We start from the raw sequence: 26800 nt of genomic DNA on the forward strand, positions 1-26800 counted from the left end.
CATGTTCTTCAATGTATTTTTCTTTCTTTCTTTCAAGTTGAATCCTTCTTTAGTGACTGACACTGTGACTGCTCTGTCTTGGTTTTATTGCAGTTGCTGGATCTAGTCATTTTAAAAGCCTGATTTCATCCAACACACGTTGTATTGAAATATTTTATATTTTGCTGAGATGAGGTCTCATCCTGTTTCCCAGGCTGGTCTCGAACTCCTGGGCTCAAGTGATACTCCCTCCTCAGCCTCCCGCATTGCTGGGACTATAGCTCTATGCCACTATACTAACTGGACTGTCACTTTATACTGAGTGATTCAATATTGGAGCTGTTTATAAGGTGGTTGCTTTAAGAAACCTTTCATGTTAGAGTGGACAAGAGACTTAGGATGGTTACCAGTAACTCCTAAAGAAGAAGAGCACCACTCTGTTTGTGAGCAAAGGAGACTGAGTTTGGAATCTAGACACCTAGCTGCATGAGAACCTAGGGTCCATGGCACATTCTGGAGTTCTTCACATTTGTGAGGTTAATCCCATGGAGAGCTGAGGGGTCTATTTCCAGCCACCTCCTGCCTCAGAATGCATCAAGAAGGAAAAAATATGGGCCATACTGAGGCTCCCAAGGAAGACCAGAGACCCTAACCAAATTTTGATTATAACCCAGTGACTGTGGACGGGGAATTAAAGTTCATGTGTTGGCTACGTTCACTCTTATCCAGGGCCCGAAGGCTGTCATCCCTACATTTTTGGCAACTGTTCAAGATTTACTATTAAGTAAAGCCCAAACACTTTTGGAGTGAGCTGACCTCGTGAAAGGCTTTGTAGCCTTTCAGAAGCATCAAACATTCCCACTCAAGCGAAAATGAAGTTGGCAGCTGTCCACCCATGCTCAGCATACTCCAAGTGGCCGCAGTCCCCTGAAGCAATCAGACACTGGACCGGTGTGTGTGCATTTCTGCTCTTCGACCCCAACAAGCTCCATCCTAGCCACTTGGTGAGGTTGTGACCCCTTTATCTGGTCTCTTGGCCCCTAAGGGTCACGATGAACTTCTCTGACAAACCAAGTTTGCCAAAGATTGTTTGCCTGGCTGCATTCCCACCAGCAAAATGATCACACATTCATCCTGAAGTAATATCTAAATGCCCGAAAGAGAAATGTCAGTGCACGTGTGAGGTTATTCTGCATGAGGAGACCATGCCTTGGCATCAGAGATCCACCGGTGCACTCTGTGTCTGGCTGCACCTGTTGGCCATGCTGTCCCTGTCCCAGGCTGTACGTGAGAGTGACACAGAGCATAGGAAGTCCCCAGAGCTGGGCTCAGAAGAAGCTTAAGATGGAATCATCCTTCCATAGAGAAACTCATGGGGGGATAATGTATTAGTCAGTTTTCCCTTACCAACATGAAATACCTGAGAAAAATAGCTCATAAAGCAGAAAGATTTATTTTGGCTCATGGTTCTAGAGGTCCAGGACAAGATCAGCTGGTCCTGCTGCTTTCTGCTCTGGTGAGGGCCACACAGCACAGCAGGAGCATGTGAGGGAACAAACCACTCACAAGAAAAGCCAGGAGCAAAGATGAAATGTGTCCTTCCTGGAGACACGCTCTAAATAACCTAAGAGCCTCCACACCTGCTAAAGGTCCACAGAACCTCCTAGTAGAGAGACCCTGGGGACTGAGCCCTTGATACATGGACCTTTGAGGGGGCACCACACACCTGCAAACCATAGCAGATACTTACAAGTGAGAGCCAGAAATGGAATTATGCCTAAGACTACCAGGGTCGCCTGTTGTCCATTATCTTTTTCTGTTTTTGTCTCCCAGTTTAAGTGGAAGGCTGTGTTTCCTAGCTCTCTTGCAGGCGAGTGTGATTTGCAGCTAGATTCCGGCTAATGAAACTTGGATCCAAATGTTGCATGCAGTTTCTGTGTTATATGTCCAAAGGTGAGGCAGGTGTTCTCCACTTCTCCTTCCCCTTCCCTGCTGTCTGGACAGTGGATGGAAACAAGGAGCAGCATCACAGACCATAAGCCAGAAGCCACGCCTTGAGGAGAGCAGCGCAAGCAAAGAATGCAGGTCCCCAATACAGAAGCAACAGGTCATCTCAGGCTGCCTGCACTCACACTGTCATGAGAGGTAGAAATCCATCCACCCTGTTGAAGCCACTGACATCGGTACAACAGTTAAATTTGCACCTGAAACAGCAAAAAGCCAAGACCTGGAAAGGTAGATATCTCCTTCCTTTTTCTGCTGATATTCCCCAGACTGGTAGTTTATAAACAGCAGAAGTTTGTCTGGCTCACAGTTCCCAAGGCTTGGAAGTTCACGAGAGCGGCCCTAGAATCTGGCGAGAGTCTCCCTGCTGCATGATAACATGATGAAAGCTCGAGCAAGGATGGGCTGGACACAGAGGGAAAGCCCAGCCAGTCTCGGCCTCTCATCCAGGGCAGTGACTAACTCTCCCATGATCCTTCCCTGATGGCAGAGCCCTGTGATCCCAACCACCCCTCCAGGCCCCACCTCTTAATACTGTTGCAAGGGCAGTTGAATTTTGTCACGAGTTTTGAAGGGACATTCAGAACACTCCAGAAGAGAACAAATCTATTGAGCGCTTTTAATTATGTGGACAAGAGAATAGAACATAAACTAAGGTCACAATGGGATTTTTTTAAAAAAGAAGAAAAATCAAAGAAAAATGAAAAGTTTCATGGTCAATTTTGTGAGCCCTGAAGATCTGTGGGAGGGCTGCCTGTGCACCCACCCAGGGCGACCGCTGCATGGGGTTGAGATGAGCTCAGTGTCCTGACCATGGTGTCTTAGATCCTGCTGCATGGAGTACAGCTTGGGTCATGTAACTTTGGGATGCACTCAGATTCTTTTCTGTGTCATATGAGAAGATGGATGGACAAAGTAGAGTGATTTGATCTACAGACAAATAAAACCTACAGTGAGTGGATGGATGGATGGATGGATGGATCCAAATAAAACCTACAGTGGATAAATGGATGAATGGTTGGATGGATGGATGGATGGGTGGGTGAATGGATGGATGGATGGATCCAAATAAAACCTACAGTGGATGGATGGATGCATGATGTTGATCATAGATGGATATGGATGGCTGAGATATAGATGATCAAGGTATGGGTGTCTAGATAGATACAGATGATCTAGACATGGATGATGTAGATATGGATTGTCAGGATATGGCTGATCTAGTCCACTAGACTGTTCACTCACAGTTGCCCTTGTCTGAGAAACAATCCCCTCTTGAAATACTATAATAGAATTTAATTTCTGCATTTACTTTTGATTTTTGCAATCAGATCAGAAAATCTAATCAAAGATAAAGAAATTCTAGATTTTAGTCACAATAGGAATTCAGAGCTATTTTCATCTGTCTTTCGTGTGGGATTAGTAATGATTTGTTAATTTTTTTCTAATTAGTTTAATGATTAAACATTGTATTGGATCTTCACTATGTAATCAGAACTAATCTCTGTACTCATAGAATTCCATGAAATTTTCTTGCAAAGATGAGCAAAAATGTTTTGTATTGAAAATAAAATGTTAATAACCAAATTAATTAGACAAAAACACACCCAGATTTTTATTAGAATTGAGTCAATAAACTCCCCTTTGTTAAAATTGGGGACATAAGATATTTTTTGAAATAGTTTCTATACAATAAAAAAGACTGAATTATGGACATATTCTATATTATTAAAAATATGTAGCCCTGACTTACATTTTCCCTCTGTATAAAGAATACTCCTACTACAATTGGGAAGCTCTTCCTGTGTTACTTGTACTGCTATACACATGACATATATGGTGGAGGAAAACCTGATAATTCTTTTGTTGTTGTTGTTGTTCTTTTACTGGTACATTTTAGGTATACAGTTTGTTTACATTTATCATTGGGTGTTTGTACCTGTACATGATGTATCTTGGTTCTTATTTTTTCCCCATTACCTGTGCACCATTCACCCCCTCCGCCCTTCCCTATTTACATAGATTTCATTTCCATTTTTTTTTTCTTTTCTCATAGTTTTTCCTTTCCCCTTTCCCTCCCTTCACTCTTTCATCTTTGGATCTTTTTTCCTATTTCAAATTATCAATTATTCATTTTAATCATTTTCATCCTTATTTACACTTTCAGTTTCTCACACTAGAGAAACTATTCGGTATTTACACGTGTGTCCTATTTACGTCACTTAAGAGCATGGCCTCAATATGCATCCATTTAGCTATAAATGACTCTAGTTTTTCGTTCTTTATGCCTGAGTAGTACTCCATTTTATAAAAAAAAACCCCACATTTTCTTTATCCAATTTCCAGTTGATGGGCACTTGGGCTGCTTCCAACTTTTAGCTATTACAAGCTGTGCCGCTATGAACATAGGTGCACATATATAATTGTGGTATGATTCTTTTAATTCTTTGGGGAAGATTCCCAGTAGGGGAATAGCTGGGTCAAATGGGACCTCTAGTCCTAGTTCTTTGAGGAATCTCCATACTGACTTCCACAGTGGTTGAACCAGTCTGCACTCCCACCAACAATGGAGAAGGGTTCCTTTCTCCCTACACCCCCACCAGCATTTGTTATTCGTTGATTTCTTGATAGCCACCATTCTTTCTGGGGTGAGGTGGAATCTCAATGTTGTTTCCATCTGCATCTCTCGAATGACAAGTGATGTTGCACATTTCTTCATATATTTGTTTGCTGCTTTTAATTCTTTGAGAAATGTCTGTCCATTTCAGATGTCAATTTTTGAATTGGGTCTTGGAATTTGGGGAGTCTGATTTTTTTCAATTCTTTATATATTCTAGATAGTAGTCCTTTGTCTGAGGTACAGCTGCTAAAAATTTTTCCCATAATGTAGGTTGTCTGTTAGCTCTGTTGGTGGTTTCTTTTGCAGTGCAGAAGCTTTTTAATAAGATGAGATCCCAATTGTTGATTCTTTCTGCTAGTTCCTGTGCTGTTGAGGTTTTGTTCATGAAGTCTTTTCCTATGCCAATGTCTTCAAGAGTTCTACCTAATTTATCTTCCAGCAAGTTTAGTGTTTCTGTCTTAATATTTAGATCTTTAATACACTTCAATCTTAGTTTAGTGCATGGTGATAGGTATGGGTCTAGTTTTAATCTTTGGCAGGTTGAAATCCAGTTTTTCTAACACCATTTATTAAATAAGCTATCTTTCCTCCAATGAGGGTGGTTGGCTCCTTTGTCAAAGATGAGGTGGCTGAGCACGTCTGGAGTTGTTTCTGGATCTTCTAATCTATTCCACTGATCCTCAGGTCTGTTCCTTTGCCAGTGCCATGCTGATTTTATCACAGTAGCTTTGTAGTATAGTTTCAAGTTGGGGATTGTGATACCCCCAGCCATGTCTCTGTTGCTTAGAATTGCTTTAGCTATTCTAGGTCTCTTATGGTTCCAAATGAATTTTTGGATTGTTTTCTCTAGTTCTGTGAAGTATATTGTTGGAATTTCAATTGGCATTGGATTGAATCTATATAGTAGCTTTGGAAGTATGGCCATTTTCACTATATTGGTTCTTTCTACCCAGGAGCAAGGGATGTCTTCCCATTTTCTTGTATCCTCTTCGATCTCTTTTTTCAGAGTGCTGTAGTTTTCAGTGTGGCGGTCTTTTGCTTCCTTTGTTAGGTTGATTCCTAGATATTTCATGTTTTTGGATGCTATTGTAAAAGGAATTGTTTCCCTAATTTCTCTCTCAGTGAGTCTGTTATTTGTGTACAAGAAGGCTATTGTTTTTTGAGTGTTGACCTTGTATCCCACTACTCTACTGAATCTGTCAATTAAGTCTAGAAATCTTTTGGCAGAGTTGTTTGAGTCTTCTTTGTAAAGTATCATATTGTCAACAAATAATGACAGTTTAACTTCTTCCTTTCTTATCTTTATTCCTTTTATTTCTTTCTCTTTTCTAATTGCTGTGGCTAATGTTTCCAGAACTATACTGAACAGGAGTGGTGATAGTGGGCATCCTTGTCTTGTTCCTGATTTTAGCCTGAAAGTTTTCAGTTTTTGACCATTTAGTATGATGTTGGCTGTTGGATTTTCATAGATAGCCTTAATCAGGTTAAGATAAAGACCTTCTATTCTAATTTTCTGTAGGGCTTTTTATCATGAATGGGTGCTGGATTTTGTTGAATGCTTTTTCTGCATCTATTGAGATGATCATATGGTTTTTGTCCTTGACTCTGTTAATATGGTGTATTACATTTATTGATTTATGAATGTTGAACCATCCTTGCATTCCTGGGATAAATGTGACTTGGTCAGGGTGTATGATCTTCTTGATGACCCTCTGTATTCTGTTTGCCAGTATCTTGTTGAAGATTTTTGCATCTCTGTTCATTAGGGAGATTGGTCTGTAGTTCTCTTTTTGGGTTGAGTCTTTCCCAGGTTTTGGAATCAAAGTAACACTTGCTTCCGGGAATGAATTTGGAAGCCTGCTTCCCTTTCAATTTCCTTGATGAGTTTAAAGAGTAATGGCTACAGTTCTTTTTTAAGTGTCTTGTAGAATTCAGCAGTGATGCCATCAGGACCTGGGCTTTTCTTTGTTGGTAAATATTTTATTACATTTTCAATTTCACTCATTGTAATTGGACTGTTTAGAATTTCTATATCTTTCTTCTTCATTTAACTTTGGCAATTCATATGCATCTAGGAATCTGTCCATTTCTTCTGTGTTTTTCATTTTATTAGAGTACAGGTTCTTGAAGTAGGTATTGATGATCATCTGGATTTCTGCTGGGTCTGTTGTGACTTCACCTTTTTTGTACTTAATTGCATGGATTTGAGCCTTTTCTTTCCATTTTTGATAAGGTTGCATAAAGGTTTATCAACTTTATTTATTCTTTCGAAAAACCAACTCTTTTATTCATTGAGTTTTTTGTATCTTTCTCTTAGTGTCCATTGAATTGACTTCTGTGCTGATCTTTATAATTTCCTCTCTTGTGCGAGCTTTGGGTTTATTATTCTCTTCTTTTTCTAGGAGCTTGAGGTTCTGCAAGTTGTATTTTCCTAATATGGGCATTCACTGCTATGAATTTCCCGTGTAGCATTGCTTTCATTGTGTCCCATAGATAGCTGTATGTTGTTCTGACATTATCATTTACTTGTAGAAACTGTCTAATTTCTTCTTTAATTTCCTCTGTGACCCATTGGTTGTTCAGGAGGGTGTTATTCAATTTCCATGTGTTTGTGGGAGTTTTGCAGTTTCTTATGTTATTGATCTCCAATTTTATTGCACTATGGTCTGATAATATACAGGGGGTAACTTCAGTTCTTTTACATTTACTTAGACATGTCCTATGAGCTAGCATGTGGTCTATTGTGGAGAATGACCCATATGCAGCTGAAGAGAATGTGTATTCTGATTTTGTGGGGTGGAACACTCTGTAAACATCTATTAAGTCCATTTGTTCAATAACTTGGTTCAGTTCTAGAATTTCCTTGTTAACTTTTTGTCTAGATGATCTGTCTATTTGTGGTAGTGGGGTATTGAGGTCTACCACTACAATTGTGTTAGTGTTTATTTGGTTTTTCATGTCTATTAATACTTGTTTTGTATAGTTGGGGGCATTCGTTTTTGGTGCATATATATTTAGGATTGTCATTTCTTCCTCTTGGATTGTTCCCTTCACGAGGATGTAGTGACCCTCTTTGTCTCTCTTAATTAGTTTTGGTTTGAAATCTACTTTGTCTGCAAATAAGATTGCTACCCCTGCTGTCTTCTGGGTTCCTGTGGTGTGGAGAACTGTTTTCCATCCTTTTACTTTCAGTCTATGAATTTCTTTTTGAGTTAGGTGTGTTTCTTGTGTACAGCATATTGTTGCATTTTCCTTTTTAATCCATTCTGCCAGTCTGTTTCTTTTGATTGGTGAATTGAGGCCATTAACATTGATGGTTATAATTGATAGATATTGATTTATCCTTTTCATGATGTTTTACTGTTGTTGGCTCTTTTATTTCTCATTTTTTCCTCCTTTCCCTTTAGTGTCTTACTTTGCCTGGTGGCTTCCCTCTGTTGGGCCTCATGGAGTTGTGACCTTCATTGTTTTTTTGTAGGATATTGTTTAGAATTGCTTGTAGTTCTGGTATGGTGTTCATGAAATTTCTCAAGTGTTCTTTGTTGTGGAAGTATCTAATTTCCTCATCGATTTTGAAAGATAATTTTGCAGGATTCAACAGTCTAGGTTGGAAGTTATTTCCTTTTAGGGCTTGAAATACTTCACTCCAGGCTCTCCTTGACTTGAGAGTTTGTGTTGAGAAGTCTGCCGTGATTCTGATGGGCTTTCCTTTGTAGGTGATTTGTTTCTTTTCTCTAACTGCTTGTAGGATTTTGTTTTTCTGTTGGGTTTCTGGGATCTTGACTATTATATGTCTAGATGTAGATTTTTTTTTTGATCATGGCTAGTTGGAGTTCTATATGCCTCACTTATCTGTATGTCCAATTCTCTACCTCTGTCTGGGAAGTTTTCCACTATTACTTCTGTGAACAGTTTTTTTTATGTCAATTGTGCTTTCTCCTGTTTTTTCATGGACTCCTATCAGTCTTATGTTATTCTTCTTTGCATCATCTAGCAGTTGTTGGATTGATTTCTCATGTTTCCTAACTATTTTTAAGAAATCTCTATTTTCATGGTCTCTAACTGCAATCCTGTCTTCTATATCTGATATTCTATCTTCAGATTCCCTTAATCTGCTGTGGATACTTTCAGTGGAGTTTTTGATCTCCAGAATATCTGTTTGAATCTGTTTCATGGATTCCATTTCTTTCTTATGTTGGGTGATCATGGTTTCCATTTCTTTCTTATGCTGGGTATTCATGGCTTCCAGCATGTTTCTGAGCTCATCTATTTTTTTTTTTTATCTGTTTCTGTTCTAGAGCCTCTAATCATGTCTTTCACTCTCACCATCTCTGTAGATATCTGGGAGATTATTTCTGCTTTTAATTTTTCTAGAGCCTCATTCATCTGTTTTGTTACTTCCTGTGCTATCAGTTCAGGGTATCCAGGTTGTTGGTTATGAGACTTTTCCATCTCGTTTCCCCCAGGACTTTCCCTTGGTGGGATGGAAGTCTGAGTTTGTGCTTTACTTAAATGTCTTCTCATTTTTGTTTTTGGTACTGTCCTTGGTTTAACTCCTGGGTTGATAGTTTGAAATTGCTTATTGTAGGTATCTTTGTTGCTTGTAATTAGAACCCTTATGGAATGATTGCTTCTCAGAGGTGCCTTCCAGATAAAGCTGGTCTTTAGGTTTTGAGTCTCTAATGACTCTAAGGCTATCTCATTTTCCTTATACTAGGAAGGTTCACTGACTAGATCAATAACAACACCTTAGTCCCAGTGATACAGTCATCAACACCATTGCATCAAGTACATCTTCGAAAATGACATTTTGTGGTAGTTTTTAATCTATCACCTTTAGCTGTGTGAATTTAGTCAAGATAGAGGACCAACCCAACATAAAGTGAATAAACTCTTCAATATAACAACTTTACCCTTTGGGATGGGGAGTTAGAAGGGGTTGGGGAGGGAAGGATAGATGGGAAGAAGCATAGGGGAAGGTTAGCAGTGAGGCCAGAGGACACAGGCAAGAAGGAAAAAGAGAATAATAGGAAAATAAAGAAGAACTCTGAATGAGGACCAGAACAGGGACAAAAAGGGAAGATGAACAATGTGGGAGAGCAAGAGAGTGAGTGTAAGAGAGAGAGAGAAAGGAAAGAGAACAGAAAGAAGAAAAGAAAAGAGAAAAAAGGGAGAGAAAAACAAATATTTGCAAAGAGTAGGAAAAAATAATAAAGATAAGAGGAGCAAAAGAAAAGAAAAGAGAAAAAAGCAAACTAATAATACTAATTTTGGGAATAAAAAATAACAATGAAAATGAAGGGCCTCCTTCAGGGTAGCAGTGTGCAGATATAAGTCAGTGAGTCTCAGCAAGCTAGTCGCAGACCCGTGAGATTCAGGCAGATTTCTGGCTGCAAGTCCCAAGTTGAGCTCCCTGTCCTCCTGCAGGGTTGAACTCTGCAAGGCTCTACTGCAGGTTCCAGCTGCCCTTCCCCTGAAGATAGTCCCGGTCCTGATGGGAGGTGAAGATGACTCCAACTTACCCAGTACAGTGGCCTGGTGGTCCGGTGTCCTCTGCGTCTTTGTAGTGTGTAACCAGGTGGCTGCACAGAAAAGAGGTCAGAGGAGCGGGGGTGGGGGTGGGGGGGTGGGGGGGTGGGGGTGTACAGTGGATTGCGGGCTGATTCGATGTGTTCCACGCGACTCTCGACCTCGGTAGGGCATCCGCAGACCTGCCTGTCTGAACCGGGCTGATCAAGCTGATAATTCTTTTGTTTTCAAATGGGCAGTATCACAGTAAGTAGTTTGGGATTACTGGGCTCGGCGGAAAACCAATACCTTTTAATAAGACATAACCCCAGAAAGGATTTTAAATGTTTTTGCCTAAAGCAGTGATAATGTTCCAGGACACAATGCACATATATATTAAATCATCACATGGCACTCCATCTAGATGTACAATTTTATGTCTTTTTTTGTATCCGTTAAAATAAATTTCATTTAAACTAAAAACAAAAGCTGTTTATCATCAAAAAAATTAAATTATAAGAATTATGTGAAAAAAATCAAATCACATAGAATTCTACAAAAAAGACATCAGTAATTCAACACCTCTTTGGTCCTAAGGAGAAAGTACGCCCAGGGTAACCCCAGAAAACGACACTGGGTGGGACAAGGGTGTAGTTCAGCAGCAGAGCCCGTGCTTGTCATGCACCAGGCCCTAAGTTGGAGGCACGGCACCAAAAACAAACCAAAACAAAAACCAAAAGAGAAAACAGTGTGACCTCGTCTGGCCCTCAGGGAATCTATGGGCTAAAGCACCCATGTAAAGGCTGAACCCCAGCAAATCCTCATGAATCCATAACGAGAATTTTAAACTTAGTTCTTAGTCAAGATGTGTGCTAGAGAGACAGGGTAGAAAAGCCGGGGAAAACCGTCTGAGAAGTGATGGCCATGGAGACCTTGCAGAGGACACTGAGCCCTGAGGGGTCGCCTAGTAATTCCAGAGAGCTGAAACCCACCAAGTGCCCAACCCCACTGAGGACTGGGGGAGAGTTCTGCAGAAATAATCAAGCTTTGGTAAAAGGTCCTTGCAGAAAACAATCATATTTAGATAAAGTCACTTCGCCCAAGCTCTACATGTTACATGGTGTGTACAGCGCCGAGCAACTGGGAAACTATAGGAAAGGAAATTATGTATGATTGGGCCTGAAACTATTTGAAGACTTATACTGAAATGGCTCAGACCAGAGGCTGAGCACAGTTTGGACTAAAAGATGATAGCCACACAATTGTGGAACAGACTGGGATAGAGAAGTAGACAAATAAAATCTTCAGAACCAAGAGAGTTGGGCCGCCCAGGTTAGGCTGAGAGTTCAGCAGGACTGGGGAATCCTAGGTCAGCACTGCCCTTCTGACATCTCTCCTGTAGTTCATGACATTTATTACTTTTTGTTTGTTATGCACTGTAGGTTAAGGTCAATTAATCCTTCTATTCCTCCCTGGCAATGCCCTTTCTGGTATTTTTTAGAGGTAGATCTCAGTAGCGGCATCCCCAGCACTTGTTCATGGGTACCTTCCCTGAATTGCCTTCTCCTCCTGAGGCCATCAGCTCCTCTATGGGTAGTTCTCATCCATAGTTCTCAACGTGGAGAGACATGGTTTTCCTCCTATCTGAAAACAAAAGAAAACAAAAGCTTCTGTTGAATCCATGTCTCCTATCCACTGAAGACCCATTTCTTTGACCCCATCCACAACAGAATGCTTTGAAAGTTCTGCCTTCACTGATTCCATCTCTCCCTCCATTTTCCTCTCTCTCTCCCCCCTCCCTCCCTTTAGTTTCTGGATGTGAAATTCACATAACACAGAGTTAACCATCTCAAAGAGACTGAATCAGCTGCTGTCCCCAGCTCAGTATTTGGCCCAGGGAGGCCACTTGTGATGAACAGAGATGCTCTGGGATTCGGGTAGCTAAGTTGTCTCTGCTCAATACTTTCCTAGTTTTAAAGCATAAAACGCCCTGCCCTAGAAATCCCCATCCCAAGCGAACCCAGGACTCACTGCCAGGGTCTCCTCTCTTCTCCAGCCACTCACTCTGATTCTCAGTTATTTACACGGCTTTCAGCACCACCTGATACCAATAGCTTCCAAGTGCACCTCCTGCTCGGGCTCCTCCTGGCATGTGAGAGGTTGGCTTGACTTCCAACACTTTTATGCCACTCTGAACTCCCGATCTTTCTGCAAACTACCAGCAGCCTTCCCAGCTCCGATGCGACCCCATCTCCAATGGCAGTTCCATCTCTGCAGCGGCCAGGGTGCAGCATTTCACACTCACAGGCCATCACAAAGTACAGATGTCTGTTTCCACAGCAACACATCACCACTGAACTCTCGCCATGCTGGTTGAGCCAGTCACCTTTTGTTTGAAGTCATGCATGCAACAGACTGTTCGTGGTTTCTCTTCTTCACCTATTCTCTGTACAACAGTCACAGTGAATTTTTAAAGTCAGTTTTACTGGATAAGAACCCTTAATGTGAGAGCTATACTCTTAACAAAATTTTAAGCATCCAATCCAGAATTATTCTTTACAGGAGCCATGTTGTACAGCAGATCTCTGTTTATAAGGAGGTGGAGAAATTGTTGGCAAGAACGCAAAATAGTGCGACTGTTAGAGAAAATAGTCTGGGGAGTCCTCAAAACATTAAAAATATACCTTCTGTGTAAACCAGCAGTCCTACTTTTGCACAGTTATTCCAAAGAATTGAAACGAAGATCTCAAAGAAATATCATTGCTCCAGTATGTATCGTAGCCCTGTTCACAATAGCTGAGTTGTGGAAGGTCAGGAGGGGCTGCCAGCTCCTTTGCTCCTCAGTGTAAAAGGCAGCCATAAGGTTCCCCCAGTGACAGCAATGTGCACACCCCCCTAACCTCAGCCTCACTACCCGGTCCTCTTCCTGGTAGGTGTCAGAATTAAGCCCTCCCTGGCAGATCATTTTCGACCCAAAGCATAACCCCTGCTGGTCATGTTTTCTCCTGCTTCCTCACCTCTCTGCTAGCCACACCTCCCTCCTGCTAAACCAGCTCTCTCCTCCATGCCTTCTCCCTGCAGCAACTTTCCCGGGCCTTCTGGAACCCTCACTCAGGAATCAGCACATTCCACCACCTTTCTCTACACTTTCCTCCTCCCACTTCTCCCTCACTGCAGCCTGGCTCTGCTCTGAAGGCGGTAACTGACTTCCCAGGAACCCACCTGGGCTTCCAACTTCCATCATGCACATTGGCTCCAATGTGTCCACGACACCCAGCCTCTTGGCCCCTTCTCCCACCTCTGGGGAAGACATCTTAGGCCTTTCCATCTCACTTAGTGTTGGCTTCCACTGACTCTGGCTTCCAAGGATTCCCTGGGGCCAAGTTTCCCCATCCCTCAGGACTGGGGTCGCTGCCACATTCAGCAAATAAAAATGCAGGATATCCAGGTAAACTTGAATTTCACATAAGCAACAAATTTTTTTAAGCATAATGAGACATACTTTTATTTTGTCTGCTGGTCTTCCCTGGTGCCCTTGCCAGGGGGTTAAATCCTGTACCCAGGGAAGCACCCCCAAGTCAACTTTTCCCTGCTCATCCAGGCTCTTGTTCTTTCCCTCTCCAAATCCAACTGTGGGAATACCTGGGCTCCTGCCAGGGTGAGTTGTGTCGTTACTGCAGCTCCTTCCGTGTATAGCTCGTTTCCCCCCACAGGCCAAGCTGTGCTGGGCTGAGCCTTGGTACAGGTCTGGGGGCCAGAAGAGCAGGTGGGAGTGGCAGCCTCCACTCCCTGCAGCATCCTCAGCATGGGGCGCCCACTCTTCATAAGCAGGGTGGCCACCTCTGTGGGCTCTGTGGGGTCAGGCGGGTCTGCAGAGCCAGCGTCTCTGCAACTGGCACCTGCATGTCCCCATTGCATGTTTGGGTCCCAGGCTTTCCCAGCCAGGGCCCTGACTAGTGGCAGCCTGGCGAGTGTTTAACAATCAGCTCTCTAGAAATGAATACCAAGAAAACCTTCTCTTGGTAATATCAGCTGGTGCCAGGGTCCCACCATGGCTGCTTTCAAGCTCCCTGTGCAATGTCCTTGAACGTGGAGACCTGAAGGCCACTAATGATGAAGAGGCTTCTCGAGCTAGGGACAGCAAGGTCCTGCACGGCACTGGCCCCGCCTTCTGTACAAGAGACGTTGGCTGAACATTTAAGCGTCTTGGAGCAGACTGACTAAATATCAGGGCTCCATCTGCGGCCCAGCTGTGCCCACTCTTCGGCAGGAGGTGAGGGCTCTCTGGAAGCCCCCAAAGGGAACTTCTGCCTTTCACACTGAGCTTGCTAATGGCCCCTGGTCCTCCTGATCCCTGCAGAGAGCAGCTGGGCAGCTCAGCAGTGACCACCCAAGTCTGCCATCTTTGCAGGCACTGCCACTGTAGCTTTCAGAGGCCTGAATAACTGCACCTGCATGGGTGTTCTCTGGCACTTTCCCCAGGTAGCACCAGGAAGACCTCCAGGAGTTGGACCAGAAATGCTCTTTGTCTCACATGTCTCCCAGAATGACAGTCTTTGTCCCAGGGAAGCAGACAAAAAACCAGGCCTCAAACAGCATCTTGCTGCCTGTTTTCTTGAAAAACTCTCGGCACCACTTGAGTTAGTTCTTTTCCCCCGAGAAGCAGATGCCAAGATGGGGTTGGATGTGCAGAATGTTTATCCAGAGCAATGTCTCTGAATTCTAAGTGGGAGGGAGGGCAGGATGCTGTGGGACTCGGATGCAGGTCTGAGCTCTATAAAGAATGGGAAGGAGGATGTTGGGAAGTACAGCCGCAGGCTGCAGTGCACATCTAAAAGTTCCAAAGTGAGCCTGCGCTAGGAACCTGGCTACTCAGCTATTGACCAGGGCACCTGGGCAGGTGTGGACGCCCTCTCTAGAGGGAGGAGCTCCCAGCTGTGCATCACATTGTTGCCACATCCATGTTTCCCTTGAACTGGAATTTATAAGGACTGATCAAAAGCTATGATGTGTGCTACTCCAATAAAAGATAGATTGCCATTAATTACCCTCAAAATGCTGCCACTCACTTCAAACACACTTGTCCCATCCTTCTTGCCACTTTCTGAAGCAGGTCTGGAATCCTCTTTCCTGAGTGTCTTTAGATGGTATGATTAACAGTTTGGTGAATGCTGCTGCCCAGTGCCATCCAACAGAGAGGCAGCTCATAAAACATTGACAGTGTGTCTTCTCCTACCTTATTCACTAGATCTGGCACCGTGTGACTTCTGGCTCTGCCCTAAAGTAAAATGGCTGTAAAAGGAAACATCTTGAATGGATCCAAACCACTGAGGCAGCCAGGACAGCACAGCTAAGGAGCCTGAGGAAAGAGGATGCCAGAGCTGCTACAGAAGTGGCAAGGCTGACAGGAGAAGTTTGCAGTTGAGGGAGGGTATTTTGAGGGGATTAATGGCAATGTGTCTTAGTAATTTTTAAAATTTAAACATTCACCATATTTTTTTTTGGTACTAAGGATCGAACTTGGGACCTTGTGCTTGCAAGGCAGGTGACAGAACCAGTGAGCTAAATCCCCAGCCCCATTCACCATGTGTTTAATCACACCTGGTATATCTAAAGCTTAGCCCACCTGATTTAAGCATTTGGGTTGGGATAGGCTGAGGGCAGCACTGCAGTCCTCTCTCTGCCTTGTTTTGGGAGCTTCTGACATCCGAGACACCTGCCATTTGTCATGTCCTACTGAGCCTGGGATTAGGGGGACAGCAATTCAGTCCTGGATCAGAGCCCTGGCCACCAAAGACCTCCTGAGTAGACCAGTCAAACCTCAGTTTCTCCCAGTATCCTCTCCCACCAGTTTCTGATGCCAGACGTGCGGGGTTTTCTGCAGCAGTGGACACCGGCTAGTCATCCACCATCCACGGCTTCATTTCTGGCACTGCCCACCTGGCAATAGGGCCAGATCCACAGGGCGGAAGTTCAGTCCAATACTGTGCCCCTTCAGATGCTAGCCACAAGCCCCAGTACATTCCACTCGTGCTTCTGGGTGCAACTTGGGGTTCCTACAGCCCCTTCCTTGGCTTTGATTACTTTGCTTAGGCAGCTCCTGGCGCTCAAGGAAACACTTAAACTTTCTGGTGTATGCAAAGGACCTGGTGAAGAGCTGTACAGCCCCCTCCAGGACCCTCTTGTGTTCAGCTAGGTGGAAGCTCTCAGCCCTGTCCCCTCAGATCCGGTGGAGGCTTTGTCGCTTGGGCGTATTCACTCAGTCCTCAGTTACAGGTGATTACTGCAAACTTCAGCTCCTCTCCTGTCCCGGGGCTGGAGAGGTGGGGTTGACATCCCAATCCCCTAGCCCTGTGTCTACATCAGCCTCCTGCAGCTACGTCAGCCAAGCCACTTGCAATAAAAGACAACATTTCCGACAGATTCCAAGGGTTTTAGGAGCTGCATGTCAAAAATGAATATTAAAGCCAAATACATATTCCTAATAGTGCACCTCTGCAAGCCTGATGTGTCAGCCACCGATGGCTGCTGTGTCAGCATGGAATTTGGCATCTCTGAAATGGTGCCATCTCTAAAACACTCAGACCGATGTTCCAGGTCCTATCCTTGTTCATCAAGCACAGTTCACAGGTGTCCTCCCTGGCTTGCTCCACCGCCAATAATGCCACCGTTTGCAGCCTCACCAAGAAGTAAGTTGGGTGAGACAGCTCATGGTTCTTCAGCACTTATCATTCTTTGGGTTCAGTTCTCAGCATTGTCCATTGCATTTCATTTTCGCAAAATTCTCTAAGGCAAGTGTGATCATCCCCATTCTCCAGAGAGTAAGCAGCAGAGCTGGATGTGAAAGTTTACTGCTGACCCTGGAGCTTGGACCTAGTTGGTAAAGACAGCCTGGTAAGGTGGGCTACAGATAGATGTGTGCTCGCAGCTGGGAGTGAAGGAGGAGCCACTGGGCATTTTAAAGGTGGAGAGTAATGTAATTAAAGGAGTGTAGTTTTAAAATTAGTCTGTGGTAGCATGCGGGTGATAGTAAAGGAGGGAAGACCAGTGAGGAAAGTCATTTCCAAGACAAGCACAGTTATCCAGACACTGTGGGCTGGGAACAGGTGTGACAGAGAACAAAGAGAAAGGAGGGAGAGGAAAGCAGGAAATTGATGGGCTTCAAAAAAACTACTGAAAAATATCAAAGACAAAATTATAACAAATTTAATTTGAAGATCTTAATTAGATTTATCTGTGATCCTGGAATCAAGCTGCTCTTCCTTCCATAAAATAGAATATGTGTTCCCATGAGCTGAACAGGGGAAGCCAGGTTTACAGACAGAAAGGGGTGAACAAATGGGGACACAAAGAACCAAGAGCTGATTGGTTGGTACAGAGTTACTTTCCCTGTAAGCTGGGGACCAGGAGGCAGAGCCACAGAAAAAAAGGCAAGTTCAGATCATGTTAGTTCACTTACTTTCTTATTAGTAAAGATTAAAGTGGGGAGAACTGTATTATCGTGTTGGCTGAAACTAGGCTATTCTGGAAATTTTGCTGTTATCATTCTCTTGATTTTTGGAGGCCAGATACCAACTTAGTTTTGGTTGGGAGATGTGGAACTTTAGCATAAGTGATGCCGTTTTGACTTTTACCCTGGTCTGTTAGGACCCAGTGGAGAAGATTCATGCAGGGCAGTGGCCTCCTAGAATTTTTCAGGAGCAATTATTAACAGACTCAAAAATTATTCCAGATGTCGACACTGGTGGCTGGGAAACTCAGGTGACTCTGCAGGGGTATTGAGCGGCAGAGGCTGAGGCACAGATGTCCCTTAGTCCGTGAGTGGAGTTGTGACCCAGAGAGATGCATGCAGAGAGCCTGGGGGCTACAAGCTCTGCCTCAGGGAACCTCCTCCTTGAAAGGGCACAGGGAGAAAGAAAAGCCAAGACCACGATGCACAACAAAGAGCCAAGAGGAGTCTAGAGGAAGTCCAGGCAAGGAAGGCCCAGGCAGAGAGTGTATCCCATCGAAATCATACTATTGCAGAGACTTTATAAGCCCAGGTACTTAAAATTGAGGACAGTATTCAAGTTAACATGTTGAGCTGAATGGTATTATTAACAATAGGGCTTTTTTAAATGGAAATTTTGCAATTAAGCCAGGATGTGACATGTTCCATAAAAAGAAAGACTAACTTGGTTCCAAAATTAAGATAAAAGGGCCAGTAATTACAGAACAGCCAGGTAGGTCTCCAGATGAATAGAATTCTGCTCAGAAGGAAGGTGTTTGGAATCCAGCCATCCATCCTCGCATCTTTCCTGAAAGTATGGGTCCTTTTGGAAATCCTGGCCTCAGCCACTCCCTTGTTCCCAGCCCCTTCTCTAAAATTACAGGTCTTGGAGATAACTACCCTGAGCACTGGCTTCTCTCCATGTACATGGCTCAGTTTCTTTGCTTTAAAAATTGTGAGATTTTGTTTGTTGTTTTAGGAGTGCTGACTTCTGTGTGTATTTTAGTTGAATTGATTAGTAATCTGGCCCTTGGAGCTGTCCCTGGAGCCCCCAGCAAGGCCCAGACCTCACACTAAGCAAACAGGACAAGGCCTCTGGCTTCCGGGTATCCAAGAACCTTGAAACTATTTTGAGATCTGGGGATGAGTAAAAGTTCATGAGAAATGAGTTCAAGCTAGATTAGCTGGAGATTTAAGGTTGAGGCATTGTGGATTGTAAAACTTGCTCCCTGCTTTATGTCTAAGGGCGAAACACATCTTCATCTGTACCAGAAAGTCCTTGGCCAGCCTGTGATGGCTCCTGAGCTGCCCCAGGATGGCCCACCGGCCCTCTGGGGAGAGGACCTCAGTGTCCTTCCAACCCTACCCAGCAGCTCGGGCGTTTCACAGGACCATCCCACAGGGAATGCAAATAGGAGTTGGGCCCAGGGAGCTCTCTATGGTACCGGAAGCTGGAGGGAACCGGAGTGGGAAGGGCTCATCCCTGCCACAAGGCACACAGCTCCCCAGTAGTGCAGCACCTGACACAGGAGAAACCCATGCCGGCTGGGAGCCTTATGAGATAGGAACTCTGTCCTCCTCGCCCTGTAGTTAGCAGATGCCCAAGAGGGGGTGACTGAGTCAGGAACCAGCCCACTTCCCCCGGTGCAGCCAGCCTGACAGGAAGCCTGTGTTGACAGGTGCCCAGTCGTTCAGCAGACAAATCAATGTCCAGATCTATCTGCCTCATTGCCCTGTTTTCTGATTTTTCTGATTTTCTGTTTGTTTGTTTGTTTGTTTTAAGCATAGTTCCAGGGTTATATTTTGGTTTAGTGGTTTCTATCAGACTGTATCTGTTTTGGCTTTGAGGGGAAAATGATGCATTTCTTCTGGCCAGAAAGACATCAACCAATAGTGTCAGTGCCAGGCTTCCTCCACAAAGCAGAGGCTGAGACAAAGGCTGTGTGTGATTTATTTCAGAGGACAGGACTGTGCATCGGGGGTGTAAGAGAACAGGAGAGGAAGCTCACACAAGAAGGGGTCATCCGGTGAGGTACTGTGTGGGGTGCTCGGTGCTTTGCCCAGCCTGGACCTTCTGAAGCACCTCAGCAAATCCACCTCAGAGCTGTCTTCTCCTGGGAGCAAGAGGGTGTACCCCGCCTGGTGACTCCCACAGCCTGGATGCTGCAGGTGTGAATGCACAGTGGGCTTCTAAGGGCATCCTACACAGCAGACTATCAAACCCCAGGGCGGGGAGGGAGAGGTGTGTACAGGTACACCCGGTGTGAGATTACACCTTCAAGAAACAGAGGCAGCTTTAAAGGACTCAGAGGTGGTGTGCAAGAGTTGCCCAGTTTAGACGTGATCTGGTTTTGGTCCGTTCTTCCTTAGGAATAGTGTTTGGACCCGGCACAGATGACTCACGGCTACTTCCTAAACTGTTACCACCATGCTGCCTATTGGGTAGGTGGGAAAACGCCAAAGGTTTGCTGAATAAATAAGGGTAGGCTACCTTGCAGCCTTAATAGTCTATAAAACAGAATTCTCCAGTATCTTGGTTATGATCAATGACCTACTAGTCTCTGCCTTCAGCAATTCTGTTGAAATTAATAATACTTTATTTAGAAATCCATTCCTGAGCCCAACACAATGCATGACTGGTTCCTGAAAAACAGAGAGTTATCGTTTATTTGGTTAATTATGTCTAACTAGGTAGCTAAAATGCATAATAAGAATCCAATGAACATTTTACCACAGAGGGGGATTAATTGAATAATTAATAGCATTCTCTACTTAGCATGAATAATTAAGCAGTCTCCAAAGGAAGTACAAGGCAGAATTCCATTACAGCAAGAATTCCTAGGCCAACAGCAATGGTGTATTAAAAGCAATATTCAATACAATAAAATTGTAGGCTATGCAGACTACTGGAGCATTCACTGAGAACTTGTTGTAACAAGCTTTGATCCTGAGTGGTGATGGTTGGATTTTCCGATACTGACATGTAAGGAAACATTTGTGGTTGTTTGCTTCTCGTCCAGGCCCAAAAGGCATGTTATTCAGGAGCAAATCAACGACTTTCTTTTTCCTAGGCCATTTCACAGAGGAGTGACTCCTAGCTGTTGGCTTATTTATCACACACATTTCTGGAGATGATTGCGCTGGCTTTAAATGCAAACAGGACACTTTAAATGCACAATACACTGGCATTTCTCTATAATGAGCATCACTCCCTCTACAAGCTCCTCTCCACAGGGTAGTATCTAAGATCCCCCCTACAAGAAAACGTTGCTTTATCTATGTTGCGATCGTGGGTTCCTAGTTAGCCTAGTTGGAAGCATCTTTAGACTTGACCTCAGGGTCCCCATGGACCAGCCGGGTCTGTCTACCCCTTCCTAAGCCCTTTCCCTGTAAAGACCATTTACTGCTCGCAGGCAGCAAGAGTCCTTGTGGACTGAACTACCAGCCAAGTGCTTTGGCCAAAACCCCAAATGAAACTCGTGGCTTCCTCACCGATCACCTGTCAAGAGTTAATTAAAATAGTTCCTTGATGACATTTTCCCCCATCTGAGCGTCTTATGCCCAGATGCACCTTCAGACTCGATGTGCGTATTTACTGTCCTGTTATCTAGTGAGTCTTGCCGTGAACCCCACCACAGAGTTAAGCATTGCACTGAATTTGGTGCATGGATCCTTGTATCGCAGGAAGGTACAGAAAATGAGCCTTGAAACAGTGAAGTCTAAAGCAAATTCCCCACTTTCCCTCCTCCCCTGCAGCCCTCTAGTTGTGGTGGAAACTTATGAGACCCCATGGCGTTTCTCCTCCTTCACCCTTGTCATATTCGTTGACTAGCTCCCCTGTGCTTGACCGTAACACAGCCCTTGGCTACTGGGCCAGAGGGATAAACACTGCAGATGATTCTGCTCCTGGGCAGCCCCTGCTGTCCCTGAAATCCCCTAGCCCCCTCTGTTTTCCATGGGAAGTGGCCCCACCTACCACCCTGGTGTGGGGCTTACTCATCATACCTCCTCCCCGGGGAAGGTCTTGAGGGGCAAAGCTTTGCCTGACTTGTTCACCCGTCAATCCTGTTCTGGGCACGTGGGAAACTCGATAAACTGCTAGAGTAAACAACTGTTGGAATGGATTAATATTCTAATGGAGAAAGATGAATAAACACGGCTTCATGTCAGACCAATGAATGAATAACCCAAATAATTAGAGGCTGTGACAAATGCTGAGTGATGAGGAAGTAGGTAATTACCGAGGCCACTTTGGAGTCATGGTGGCAGGAGTACACAGGATGAAAGTGAGAGGGGCCTGGGAGGGCCGAGACCCCCGGGGAGGCTCGATCTGGGGCACAGGTTGGGGGAGGTAAGAGAGAGGTAGGGATGGTGGGACCCAGCTCACACACAGCCCGAGCATGAGACAAAGTGTTCAGATTGCATTTTTAGAGCAATAGGAAATCGTTGAAGGATTTTAAGGTCACCCCGTGAGCTACATGTCCTGAAACTTTGATTTCCCCTCCAGGAGAAGTGTGCACGCTGCCAGTTCAGAATCTCTGGTCGAAGTCAGAATCTGCTTTCCATCTCACAAACCCTTAAGTATTACGTTTCCTCTTTTTTCCTCCGTTATGGCTTCAAAAAGAGAAATCCTTAGCAACATCTTCTGGGCCTTAGCAACAGCCCCTAGACTCGTGTATGGCTGTAGGCTCTGCCGTTTCCACGGACTCCAAACCCGTGGAGCCTTTCCCTCTGAGTCCCCACCCCGGGAAAGGGCGCGGCTCCATTCTCTATGAAAACATCACTCCCTCTTTCATCTCTGCTTGAATGACTGCTTCCAGGCCAATCTGAAAAACAGCTTTCGTTTGCATCGCTGCTTGGTTGTCTCTCTGCGCTTTCTGGACTCCTGTCCTCCCAGGTGACACAGGTCACACCACTGTGGTGCCCACACACACACTGCATGCAGCCCCCGAGAGCCTGCACCCTGCCTCACACTGGTCTGGCCAGCAGCAACCGAAGACCGGATGTGGGGGACACTGGCTCTGCCTTCTCCTGGGCAGCAGTGCCACTGGTAACTCCTCACAGTGACGGGTGCAGAGGCCCCAGAGGTTTTCTGAAAGACCTGGGTCTCATCTCATGAAAAAAAAAGCTAAGAATCTTCTCAGCCAGGTTCCGTGAGTGTGGTGTTAGCTTCATGTCCCTGACAATGGACTTTGGCTCAGTTCTGCCAGTGTCAATGCCAGCCCTCCTGGTCAGGCAAACTGAACACCAGCCACGGGAGATAACAGCGTCACCTTAGCCTGACAGTGTGGCCTCTCCTCCCCTCCTGAGGAGCAGTGTGGAGCTGATCTCCAGTGAGGACTATAAGGGAGAAATGAGTGATCATGTGCGGAACATCACGGCCACTTAGGTTATGGAGAATCTCAAAAGATTCGGAGGCTGAGGCAGCACCACCAGCCCAGCCTGGAAGGGGCCCAGTGCTGCTGTGTGATGTTCAGCCGCCGGGATGCCCTCTGCCTTCCAAGAGAAGCAGTCTAACCCTCTCGGCTCCTGTGGAGGCACAGTGCTCCACCTGCCCAGCCCTCTGTTGCAGACACTGGGACTTCAGGGTCTTGCGCTTCTCTCTGCAGGAGGACTCTGTTCAGTTCTGCAGGACCCAGATAGGGAAACTGGAGTGCCACCCCGGAGATGGAGCAATAAGATTATGCAGCCAGAAGAGCGATCAAGCAAACAGAGGCACACTGGGCACTCTGACCACATCCAGAGTCCAATTTAGATGACAGCTCCCATTTTTACTGTGCACCTACTACATGCCTGGCATATGTAACTCAGGAACACAAATTAGGTCACAACCTACCCGACCCAAACATTTCATTTGGTTTAAAAGATCAAAACATGACATGACTGGAAGGCGGAAGAAGAGATCATTTCAGAGTCCTGCCTTTCTCCCTTATCTTAAGCAATTTAACTGATGATGATAAATCCAGCTCCTAAAAGAACAGTAACTTTCTTGGCAATGACCATAAGGAAATTCTCCCAGATGGATATTGTGGATCCCCAGATGGCAGCACCGTGCATGTTTAGTCTTCCTGCAGGGAATTCTCACAGCTCCTCCTCCAGGACGCAGTCTTCTGATCATAGGATTCCAGCGGAGCTCTCAGATTCCGAGGCCAGTTTGTCCGAACCCAAGGACAGCCGTGCCACTAATCATCTGGCCCCTTTGAACACTTCCTCTGGGTCTCAGCTCCCTCGCCTGTAAACTGGGAGCCAGTCACAGTATCTACTCCTCGGAGCTGGGAGTCTTCACTGAACACAGCCCTGTAACTCCCCAGAGTGCCTCCCACACCGGCACCTGTCCGAATTCGGCGGGCGAAGATGCTGGTCAGAAATTTCAGCGGGAGAGAGAGAATGGGGAGAGAGAAGACAGAGGAGAGCAAGAAGTCCTGGACTGCAGACTTGCTCTGGTCCAAAAAGGCCTTCTGATCTGAATACGACGCTCTTCTCTGTTTCTTTCTTTGCCTCCATTTCCTCACCTATAGAGTGTAGGGAACAACATTTCCTCTACATATGCCATAGGTTTACTTTTAATCTATAGAGAAATAATAAATGGGAAAAGATTTATAACATTTAGAGTGGCTTTCTTGTTTGGTGGCACTGGGGAATGAACCCAGGGCCTTTGCTCTGAGCTATACCTCCAGCCCTCCCCCCTTTTTAATTTTGGGACAAAGCTCTCTCTAAGTCACTAAAGTCCCAGGCTAGGCTTGAACTTACAATCCTCCTGCCTCAGCCTCTTAGGGTGCTAAGATTACAGGTACATGCCACCATGACTAGCTAAGTGGCTGTATCTCTACAGATATGGTTTGGTACCAAAAAAGAGGATGCTTCTCAACACCAACTTAAATGAGAAGACAGTGTGTTTCTTCCTCACGTAAAAGAAGTCTGCCAAGGCCAGTAGGGAGCTCCGTGACCTCAGAAATCAGGACTTCCTGCACCAGAAATGCTGGGCTACTTTGTCCAGGGAGTGGCCTGGACCTCCCGGGCCCGGATGCGTGCAGTCTCCTGAATTCTGCTCAGATTGGACTGCTGCAGTGGAGGCCCGCACAGATAGTCCCGTAGCTAGATGGCAACCCGCCCAGCTAGACTGGGACTCACTGATAAAAGAGAAGAAGACACAGTGGGCGTGTGGTGGCGACTGGCAGACTCTGCTGCAGCAGCCACCAGGTGCCCAGAGCTGGTTTCCTTCTTCTCCTGGAGTGGGCTTGCGTTCCACGTTGTCGTTACTGTCAGCACCAGAGTTCTCCCCTCCCCCGCCCTCCTCCTCCTCCTCCTCCTCCTTTGTCCTCCTCTTCCTCTTCTTCTTTCCTTTTTAAAATAATTACAAACAGTAAGTTAGTTGGCCAGTGTTAGGGTTATCACCTAGGCTGTAACTGTATTTTCAAAATCATTCCTTGTTGGAAACCACTGATCTCTTTCAGGATTAAAATAGTGATGTTTAATTTTGCTTGAATATTCTCTTTTTAAAAATAAATCATATGGCAGCAGCTAAATGCCCCAAGTTCCAGCTGATCACCTAAGAAAAGTCAACTCATGCTATTGGTTACATCCACGACTAGGGGAATGAAATTAATCAGAGCAAAACCCTCAGAGTCCCTGGCCAAACCATTTACCATGTTGGCCCTAGTGAGGGTCCAACACAGCCCTCCTTATGAATCAAAGTCAGCACATGCAGCTACAAGTCTGCCGACCATCTCTGTCTTCTTAAAGACACAATTACTTGGTATACTTCCTAGAATAGCCCAAAGTCTTTCAGGATTTAAAGAAAAATGACCTGTATATTCCAACAACACACCCAAATCATTTTCTTATCAAAATTGAAGAATCCTAGCTGAAAACAACAACAACAACAACATTGTTTTAGTTGCATTTTGCCCAACCTCCTGCCCTTCTGTGTTTGTTTGTTTGTTTTTGGTATCAGGGATCGAACTGAGGACCTGGTGCTTTCCAGGCAGGACGCAGAACCACTAAGCTAAATCCCTGGCCCAGCCTCCTGTCCTGGATTCAGAGTGGCAGTGTCCCACAGCTGCCCTATGTGCGAGCACATATTTACACTCTGACACATTCCCAAGAGTGCAGGCGACTTCATCACATTTTATAATTGGTAGTCAAAACTACACCATGCACGGAAAATAACCTCATGAAGTTAAACCCCTGAGATGGTGTCCGAGAATCTCAAATCTAGATTTCACTTGGCTCTTAAATGAGATGGCATTTAATCCAAACTCTTAACACTTAGGATGTTCAAAGTGCTGGTATTCTGCATCTTTACAAAGGCAGCTGTCTCTAGCAATAGTTACGGGGTCTTCTAAGTGGCCAGTTTGCATTCCAATGCTTGCAAAGCAGTCCTGAAAATGACTGTATATAGAGTTCCTCGTAGCTGTCTGATTTCATTCCCGGCCGGGTATGGGCGCAGATGCTCTTCTTGTCTCCCCTGACAAATTCCATGGATGATTTACTTTTTCTCCGTTGTATTGATGGTAATGGTGAAATGACATAAAGGACTGGAGAGCTGGAAGAGAAGCTCATTGCCTTACCCTTGAGCCAGAAGAGAGTCACCCCAACATTGGCTGGCTCTATCCTAAAAGTTCCCAGCAGAGGACCCCACTGCCCCGGTCATGCTGCAGGACGGCAGCTTCTATCAGGTGGAAAAGGGAGACAGCTGCACCCTGTGACACAGCCCGACACCACTTGTGACAATGTTTAAATCCTTAGCGTTTCACAAAGAAATCTACGTGTGAAGTCTAAAAAATCTGTCAAACCCCAGCTGGCCTCAGAATGCCATAAGGAAAATGAACAGAGTGAGTGTGCTGTATTTCGCTGGAAATTTCTGTTTTCGGAATAAGGCTCTACAGAGGGCAGGGCCAGACAATGACAGCTGCGGGCTACCTGTGACCCTGTGCGTGTACCGCATCTGCTGGAAGGATGATTCCCTGCCAACATTTCACGCAACTCACAAGGACAGATTTGCTTGTTGGAGGTTTTATTTCCTGTGTGATTTTGAATGAAGAGTATTCTAATGTCATGAATATGATGAAACAAAGGCAGTTATGGTGAGTTCCTATGCAACCCTAACTGGACGGACAATCTGAATAGCGGGGAATTCAGACAGGACTTCCCACTTTGTCTAGAAATGGATAGACATTTGCCCTATTCACGAGACAGTT

General features: G+C 44.9%; 1 long non-coding RNA gene across 1 annotated transcript in view; it reads left to right on the plus strand.

Annotated features, from left to right (window-relative positions):
• The window catches only part of LOC110350853 (uncharacterized), a 66482-nt gene that overhangs the window by 21094 nt on the left and 18588 nt on the right, over positions 1 to 26800 (plus strand). The gene's annotated exons all lie outside the window — the stretch shown is intronic.

The sequence above is a fragment of the Heterocephalus glaber genome, unplaced genomic scaffold (assembly GCF_053883595.1).
Source record: "Heterocephalus glaber isolate CG9 unplaced genomic scaffold, H.glaber_assembly_v1.0 deba00000331, whole genome shotgun sequence".
In the NCBI taxonomy this organism is placed as follows: domain Eukaryota; kingdom Metazoa; phylum Chordata; class Mammalia; order Rodentia; family Bathyergidae; genus Heterocephalus; species Heterocephalus glaber.